Genomic DNA, 8124 nt, shown 5'->3' on the forward strand with positions numbered 1-8124 from the left:
AAAAATTTATTAATTTATTTATTTTTGACTGCGTTGGGTCTTCGTCGCTTTCGCTAGTTGCTGCAAGCGGGGGCTACTCTTTGTTGTGGTGTGTGGGCTTCTCATTGCGGTGGCTTCTCTTGTTGTGGAGCACGGGCTCTAGGCGTGCGGGCTTCAGCAGTTGTGGCTCGCGGGCTGTAGGGCACAGGCTCAGTAGTTGTGGCGCATGGGCTTAGCTGCTCTGCGATATGTGGGTCTTCAAGGACCAGGGCTCGAACCCGGTCTGCTACAGTGGCAGGCAGATTCCTAACCACTGCGCCACCAGGGAAGTCCCTACCCTTGCATTTCTAAGTGGTTTAATCATCCAAGTGTGCATCCCTAGACATTAAAGTTTAGTTTTGCCCATTTTAAAAAAATTTGATATGTTTTTAGGCCTCTTTTAATCCAAAGTTTCCGTCTATATCTCTTTCTTTCCCTTGCAGTTTATCTGTTGAAGAACTGAGGCTGATTGACCTGGACAGTTTCTCAAAGTCTGGATTTTGTCAATTGCATCCTCATACTACAGCTCAGGATGGCCCTTTGACCTCTTCATTTCCTGCAAATTAGCAGCTGGATCAGACCTAGGTTCCATCCTGTTGGCATGATTTCAGGCAGCTCTGTGTTCTTTTATCGAGAAGCACATAGATGGCTGGAGTTTTGCTCTTTTCTTGATGTTAGCTGCTGTTGTGTACAATGGCTAAGATATATTAATACATTGCAGGTTGCAAAATGACAATATTGCATCATTTTTTTCCTGTATTAGTGGTAATAAATTCATAAGAAGATGCTTTTCTTAATCTATGACTGTTTACCCAGTGGTAGAGTTTGCACGGGGAAAAGCAATGCCATCCTCAGAAGGTAAGCAATTAGTGTTTTTGCCAAATATTATTATGAACTCAGGGACTGAAACATACTTGATGAGTTTCAGTCGATTGCAGTTATTGTCTTTGTTGCAGCTGAAATTGTCCCATCTTCAGGTTGGTTTCTGAGTCCTTTGGATGTGACCCTAGGGCCTTTGATAGCTTCCTTGTTGTCTGATATGACAAGATATTCCAGGCTTATCTTGTATATTTCCTGCTGCTGACCTAGAATCAGCAGTTTCTCCAGGATGTCCTTTTATTTTTTTAAATAGAAAATGGCATTTCAAAACTAGAATCTGAGTGGTAGGTACTACTAGAATAGTCATTGCTTCTACGCCTTTCTAGTGGATAGAACTAGGTATTTTATATCTATAAATATTTATATATAAATATATACATATATAAAATATAACCACATATGTATATGTATACATATATACATATATATGTATACACATATAAAAATATGTATATATGTATACATACATATGTATATTTTATGTATGTATATATATTTATATGTATGTGTGTATATACATACATAGTATGCATTTCTTTTTTTAAAAAAGGCACCTCTTGAACTCATACTGATTTTTCCAATGCAAATACAGCATTACAGGGCTTTTAATTAACCTCTTCTATATTACATCTGTATGTCCTTTCCCTCCACACTTAGAATATTTGATTTTCAAGGACACAGGAGATGATAAAATTGAAAGATTCTATAATTACTGATTTGCTTTAGCCCACTTTACACGTACAACAGTCTTAGAATAACTAGTAAAACTACCACTGTCAATTAGAATATTGAAAATGGATACAAAAAATTTTGATACACCGTTCCCATTCTCTACCACTCTGAGGGACTGTACTACAGCTACACTGTTAGAGCATATAGGCATTACATGCTTTATTGTCTCTCTTTTTACCATCATTTAGCTTTAGTTCTACCAATAGATATATATTGAATGCTTAACCATTCCTGAAGCTCACTCCCTAGTAGACTCTTCAGAAAGGGCTCATGGAGAAAGTACTCCCTGAGTGCTTTCAGGTTGATAATAGTTCTTTACAGAAAGTCAGTTTTGCTGGATATAAAATCTTTGACTCATACTTTCTTTCTTTGAGTATCTTGAATATATTACACCATTTGTTTCTGGCAGAAAGCACTGCTGATGAAGGGTCTGATTATAACCTCATAATAAAATCTTTTTGTCTAGATGCCCAAGATGCCTAAAGAATTTTTCTTGGTTACATGGCAGTGACTACGGCAAAGAGAGAGCCACGGAGATGCCACTGCTGGCAGCACAGCCGGAGACCCGAGCCGACACTGGGGGCTGTCCGTGGGCCCCCGCACTCCCTAGATGAGTCGGCAAGTCCCATTGTATCAGAGTAAGATGGACGTTAGCTCTGATTGTGATTGTGGTGAGCTGGAGCCACCTGATCACTAACAAAAGACATCTGTTAACCAACAGCCACCAGGGCTTCCTGTTGAAATATACAGCAACAAAGGAAGAAAAGAAGCAAAAGGGAAACAGTGCTTACCAGCACCTTAGAGTGATGCTGGCTGCTCAGGACCAGTCCATCACTGAATGTATCTGCCCTGTGAGGAGAATGTTCATAGAAGCCTGTTGTGTGCATATTTATTCACATTTTTGTTAAATGTTAAATCCTTCAGCACAGTAAATCTGAGTGCATGGTAGGTCATTTCGTTCCGTTTGAGTTTCTTGAGTGTTTTCTTTAAATATCTGCAAAGTTGCTGCCCCTTTCTTGAACTATGAGTACTGCAATCTTTTTCATTCTCAGTATGAGTAGAGCTATTGGAGCTTTAAATCTAAGGGGAACTCAACGGGCCTGGTTGGCATATGCAATGAAACCATCTTGCTGTGGAAGCAAAATTAATTTTTTTCTACCTTTTTGAAAGATCTTTCCTTTTGAGGCCACTTTTCTTCCTTATTTACACAAGTTCAACAATTCAGAAGGAAAAGGCAATAATAAGGGTTTCAAAATGGCAGAGAAATTTGAAAGTCTCATGAACATTCATGGTTTTGATCTGGGCTCTAGGTATATGGACTTAAAACCATTGGGTTGTGGAGGCAATGGCTTGGTTTTTTCTGCTGTAGACAATGACTGTGACAAAATGACTGTGACGTCAAGAAAATTGTCCTTACTGATCCCCAGAGTGTCAAACATGCTCTACGTGAAATCAAAATTATTAGAAGACTTGACCATGATAACATTGTGAAGGTGTTTGAAATTCTTGGTCCTAGTGGAAGCCAGTTAACAGATGTTGTGGGGTCTTACCAAGCTGAACAGTGTTTACACTGTTCAGGAGTACATGGAGACAGACTTGGCTAATGTGCTGGAGCAGGGCCCGTTACTGGAAGAGCATGCCAGGCTTTTCATCAGCTGTAGCATCAGCTGCTACGTGGGCTCAAATATATTCACTCAGCAAACGTACTGCACAGAGATCTCAAACCAGCTAATCTTTTCATCAATACTGAAGACTTGGTGCTGAAGATAGGCGGCTTTGGTCTTGCACGGATCATAGATCCCCATTGTTCCCATAAGGGTCATCTTTCTGAAGGATTGGTTACTAAATGGTACAGATCTCCACGTCTTTTACTTTCTCCTAATAATTATACTAAAGCCATTGACATGTGGGCGGCAGGCTGCATCTTTGCTGAAATACTGACTGGTAAAACCCTCTTTGCAGGTGCCCATGAACTTGAACAGATGTAGCTGATTTTAGAGTCTATTCCTGTTGTACATGAGGAAGATTGACAGGAGCTTCTCAGCATAATTCCAGTTTACATTAGAAATGACATGACTGAGCCACACAAACCTTTAACTCAGCTGCTTCTGGGAATTAGTCAAGAAGCACTGGATTTCCTGGGACAAATTTTGACATTTAGTTCCATGGATCGGTTGACAGCAGAAGAAGCGCTTTCCCATCCTTACATGAGCATTTATTCTTTTCCAATGGATGAGCCAATTTCAAGTCATCCTTTTCGTATTGAAGATGAAGTTGATGGTATTTTGCTTACGGATGAAACTCATAGTCACATTTATAACTGGGAAAGGTACCATGATTGTCAATTTCCAGAGCATGATTGGCCTATACATAACAACTTTGATATTGATGAAGTTCAGCTTGACCCAAGAGCTCTGTGCCATGTCACTGATGAAGAAGAAGTACAAGTCGATCCTTGAAAATATTTGGATGGAGATTGTGAGAAGCATTTGGAGGATCCTGCTTTTGACACCAGTTACTCTACTGAGCCTTGTTGGCAATACCCAGATCATCATGAAAACAAATATTGTGATCTGGAGCGTAGCCATATTTGTGACTACAAAACGAGGTCATCATCACATTTAGATAACTTAGTCTGGAGAGAGAGGGAAGTTAATCATTACTATGAACCCAAGCTTATTATAGATCTTTCCAATTGGAAAGAACAAAGCAAAGAAAAATCTGATAAGAAAGGCAAGTCAAAATGTGAAAGGAATGGATTGGTTAAAGCCCAGATAGCTCTAGAGGAAGCATCGCAGCAACTGGCTGAAAAAGAAAGGGAAAAGAATCAGGGATTTGACTTTGATTCCTTTATTGCAGGAACTATTCAACTTAGTTCACAACATGAGCCTACTGATGTTGTTGACAAATTAAATGACTTGACTAGCTCAGTGTCCCAACTAGAATTGAAAAGTTTGATATCAAAGTCAGTAAGCCGAGAAAAACAGGAAAAAGGAATGGCCAATTTGGCTCAATTAGAAGGCTTGTACCAGTCTTCTTGGGATAGCCAGTTCGTGGGTGGTGGGGAGGACTGTTTCCTCATAAATCAGTTTTGTTGTGAGGTAAAGAAGGATGAGCAAATTGAAAAGGAAAACACTTACACCAGTTACCTGGACAAGTTCTTTAGCAGGAAAGGGGATACTGAAATGCTAGAAACTGAGCTGGTAGAGGATGGGAAGCTTGGGGAGAGAGGAAATGAGGAAGGATTTCTGAACAGCAGTGGGGAGTTCCTCTTTAACAAGGAGCTTGAATCCATAGGCATCCCACAGTTTCACAGTCCAGTTGGGTCACCACTTAAGTAAACACAGGCCACATTAACACCTTCTGCTATGAAATCTTCCCCTCAGATTCCTCATAAAACATGCAGCAGCATTCTGAAACATCTGAACTAAAACACTCAGCAGACATTTCTTTTTGTATTCTTCATGAAATGTGTTTTGTCTTCTTTATTACTAATGTTTAAGTCATTTTTTAACTTGAATCAGATGGTGTCATTTAGAAAGGATTTTTTCTTGGTTTTTAGAATCCAGACTTTTTTCCTACATGTGAGATGGTTTTCATTTTAACTGGCATGTCGTTTGCACACAAAAATAAAGAATAGAGCAAAATAATGCAATGCAGGAGGAGACAAAAGAAATGCACTAAGACAAGTAAAAAACATTCTCTCATAGAACAATGATCTGTTTTACAGGAAACAAAAATCTTGCCTTGAATTTACACAGTGAGACTGTACATAATTGCATGAAAATATTTTTTTCCTAAAACATTTTTCATTCATGAGTATTTTCAAGTTTTTCATACTGTACACATTTCTTAAAAACACATGATACCAGCAGCAACTGGAAATGACTGCCAAATTTGGTACACGTATTATCTACCTCAAGGTAACAAAAGTATGTGGCAAAACATATACCACCCATAGTGCTTCACAATATGCACTTCTATTAGGCCAACTTTTATTGTAGTAAACTATTCTTAATAAGATTCACTCACCATTTATAAATGTTCTGGTATGCATTCTTTATAGTGAAGTGTTACTACATCACATCTTATTTATTTTAGCAAATCAATATATTTTCTGTATTTAATTATAAAAAGTTAACTTAGTTTTTGAAATTTATTTGCAAATACACTTTTTCCATTTGGCACTATGGTTTGTTGCCTACTTAGCGGAATATATAATGTCAGCTTATCCTAAGGCTGTTCATGTACTTAATTTACTTAAGTATTCATTTTAACTAAAGCGCTCACCGCATATAGGAATTTGTAATTTGGAGGTGCTTGATCTATCTACAAAGAAAAATTAGGAATTACTTTATTATAAAATGCTCCTAGAAATCTTAATTGTGTTTATTTAAAAAAAACTGTAATGTTAGATCTGTGTGCATGGAAGTAATTAAGGTATATCATTATTGTAGTTTAAAAGTTGTACATGAGGAGCTTCCCTGGTGGTGCAGTGGTTAAGAATCTGCCTGCCAATGCAGGGGACACGGGTTCAAGCCCTGGTCCAGGAAGATCTCACATGCTGCAGAGCAACTAAGCCCATGTGCCACAACTACTGAGCCCACGTGCTGCAACTACTGAAGCCCGGGCGCCTAGAGCCCGTGCTCCACAACAAGAGAAGCCACCGCAGTGAGAAGTCCGAGCACCACAAAGAAGAGTAGCCCCCGCTCGCTACAACTAGAGAAAGCCTGCGCTCAGCAAAAAAGATCCAACGCAGCAAAAAATAAATAAAAATAAAAATAAATAAATGTATGGAAAAAAAAGAAGTAGTCATGCATTAAATACTAATATGGAATGATCACCACGATGTATTTTTTTAAAAAGTTGTACATAAAATTTTTTTCTTTTCTCTTTAAAAACTAGTCATTTTACCAAACTATGTCGTTTTTTAAAATTTATTTAATTAATTAATTAATTTATGGCTGTGGTGGGTCTTCATTGCTGTGCGCGGGCTTCTCATTGCGGTGGCTTCTCTTGTTGCAGAGCACGGGCTCCAGGTGTGTGGGTTTCAGTAGTTGTGGCATGTGGGCTCAGTAGTTGTGGTGCATGGGCTTAGTTGGTCCACGGCATGTGGGGTCTTCCTGGACCAGGGCTCGAACCCATGTCCCCTGCACTGGCGGGTGGATTCTTAACCATTTCGCCACCAGGAAAGTCCCTAAACTATGTCTTGATACTGGTCATTCTGGGTCGTTGATGTATTCCCTTGCTTTGATTTTTTTTTTTCCCTTCAGTGACTCCTGTTATTCATATGTTGGATTTTCATTGCCCATCTTTAATATATGTCACTTCGTCTCAAATTCTTTCATTTTTAATTTTCATTTTTACAAATTACCCTCTTTTTCCTATTTATCTCAAAACACTATTTGCTGATTTTATTTTTGCCCTTATATTCCATTTAGTTTAGTTTTCATTTTTTAAAATAGTTTTTCTTTTATCTTTAGTTCTTGCACAAGATATCACCCCTTTTCTGGATTTTTATAATTCTGATTTATGTTGTTCTTTTTTTGTCATATCACTTTGTGAATATCTTTAGCCTGTTTTAATCTTTTTTTAAAAATGTCTTTTTGGAATGCTTTCACTGTCTGTAGGCATGTTATTTTCCTCTTTATTCTCTCTCCCTCTGTCTCGCTCTTTCATAGTAAATTTTGTATTCCTAGGATTTGACTTTGATACTTTTCCATTGCTTGTTTTAATGTGAGATTGTTTTTTCTGAACACTGAGAAGGAGGCTTAGTTACATATTGTTAAAAAAAAAACAAAAAACTATGGTCTGTTCTCTGAGGTTTTTCTGGCTCGGCTCTGTACCCTGTCCCCACTTTCTTTTTTTATTTTATTTTATACTGGGATATAGTTGATTAACAATGTTGTGTTAGTTCCAGGTGTACAGAACAGTGATTCAGTTATATATTCATATACATCTGTTCTTTTTCAAATTCTTTTCCCATTTAGGTTGTTACATAATATTGAGCAGAATTCCCTGTGTTATACAGTAGGTCCTTGTTGGTTATCCATTTTAAATATAGCAGTGCATACATGTCAATCCTGAACTCCCTAACTGTCCCTCCCCTCCACACTTCCCCCTGCCCCCACTTTCATCTAGCCCTTTCTTTCATGTCTGCTTTCCTTATTCTGCTAAGTTTTGATTCCCTTCCCTATCGTTTCTCCTCAGCACAGGACCTGCCTGGAAGACTTGGTGGTTATTTCAAGAATTCAAAGGTGAGCTTACCTGGTGGCGCAGTAGCTGAGAGTCCGCCTGCTGAAGCAGGGGACACGGGTTCGTGCCCCGGTCCGGAAAGATCCCACATGCCGTGGAGCGGCTGGGCCCGTGAGCCATGGCCGTTGAGCCTGCGCGTCCAGGGCCTGTGCTCCGCGACGGGAGAGGCCACAACAGTGAAAGGCCCACATACCGAAAAAAAAAAAAAAAGAATTCAAAGGAGTTAAACTCCATTAGCCC

General features: G+C 38.9%; 1 pseudogene across 1 annotated transcript; it reads left to right on the plus strand.

The window, feature by feature from the left end:
* The first annotated feature begins 2810 nt into the window (after nt 1-2810).
* Nucleotides 2811-5060, plus strand: LOC309832082 (mitogen-activated protein kinase 6-like; annotated as a pseudogene). Its single transcript has one exon. The product of its transcript is annotated as a mitogen-activated protein kinase 6-like (transcript).
* Nucleotides 5061-8124: the final 3064 nt, after the last annotated feature.

This window comes from Grampus griseus, assembly GCF_964374135.1.
Source record: "Grampus griseus genome assembly, chromosome: 14".
Lineage (NCBI taxonomy): Eukaryota > Metazoa > Chordata > Mammalia > Artiodactyla > Delphinidae > Grampus > Grampus griseus.